The sequence below is a fragment of the Mastigoproctus giganteus genome, chromosome 3, assembly GCF_048544385.1.
Source record: "Mastigoproctus giganteus isolate SK-2022 chromosome 3, ASM4854438v1, whole genome shotgun sequence".
Lineage (NCBI taxonomy): Eukaryota > Metazoa > Arthropoda > Arachnida > Uropygi > Thelyphonidae > Mastigoproctus > Mastigoproctus giganteus.
In genome coordinates this window covers 189980265-189981865 of record NC_143577.1, presented here as the reverse complement: position 1 = coordinate 189981865, position 1601 = coordinate 189980265, and positions in this window count along the sequence as shown.

Genomic DNA, 1601 nt, shown 5'->3' with positions numbered 1-1601 from the left:
ACACGCAGCATAAGGGCTTAGTGCCGATGCGAATTCTGCAACTACTACAAATAAATCTTACCTGCAAGAATAGTCATCCGAGCTACACTGAAAAATATAATAATATTATAATTAGTACAAAAAAAATATCGAATGTAACAATTAAAAGTAAACTTCTTTTTCTTTGTCAAAAATTTAAATATCAGCTACTTTGTTTGAATGCACCTCTGATTTTATTATAATTATATAATTATTCTGTCTTCTCTTCTTAATTTTTTGTAATCACAGATTACAATTTGAAGCTTATCCTATAGATTTTGTGCTAATGAGGAGGAAGATGTTATTTTCTTTTCTTTAAACGAGTTATTTGCAATTCTGGAATTATCTTAATGTATGATATAACGCGTCCGAATTAGAACTTCATAATTTTAATTCATCAGCATAAATATCATTACTCTTTGCTTTACGCAAAGAATGGCTCTTGTTTACACCTTCAGTTTTCTTCTACTCCTTTATTCGAGGTTTTGTTTTTTATATTTATAAAGATGCAATTGTATAAAAAATACAATAATACATAATTAAATTAACAGAGAAGATCCATCGGTGGATTAGAGGTTGGATGAGGGGCAGGGGACAAGAGGGTGGTATCTACTTGATACCAGTACTCATCACGAGGAGGAAAAGAAATCCCATAAAGGAGAAAACGTTTATAATAACAAGAACCTGCATAAGAAACTAGAAAAAAAAATAGGCCTCCCAGAAAGCACTCACATGGAACTCTAAGAAGCTACGATTCTGAACACCTGTAGAACAGTAAAAGAGTTCCTTGACCAAGAATAATAATCATAGTAACCGGACACAAACAACCACGATGGAAAGCCATCTATAGATCCACCAGATCCGTGGTCCATGCCAGCTGCATGGACCAAGGATCTGCTGGAAAATACTGCAGGAGGCTATTCGGCTCAATGCCGAACTCAGAGGATCCGCAACGTGGTTGATTTACGTCATATTAATTTGTACATTGAAAGCATCATTTTGTGTCACTAAATGCGTTCAACATTAGCGTCTGCAACTACCATTACTCTAAGTGTCCCTCCATATTCCTATTCCTTCAGGGTGCTGTAATTTCAACGTCATAGAATGTATTTCGATATTAGAAGCACTTTACAATATAAAGAACCCATATTCGATATATCTATATTAAACAGAAATTCTCGTGTAATGATTAATTTGAATTCTTTTTTTTTTTCATAAAGATTTGAGTTTTTTATTAATTTTTTTTGTACTGAAAGAAAGGGCCGAAATGGAAAATTTTTAAAAATATGATTAGTCGGGGTTTTAATTATATAATTAATATCTTTATTAAAATTAATAAAGATCTTTATTATTTTAAACTTTATTAAAATTAAAATATATATATTAACTATTTTAAAATATATATATGTTAAAATTATATCAACGGCTCAAAGTGAACTTTGACATTTGAAATTTAATAAATTGATTATAATTAATATGTATTTTTTTTTTTAGATTTTACATCACAAATTAATCACTGCACATATTGAGCATATTTAATTCTCTGCAATGTTTTTAAAAGCAAGTTTTACAATTTAAATATT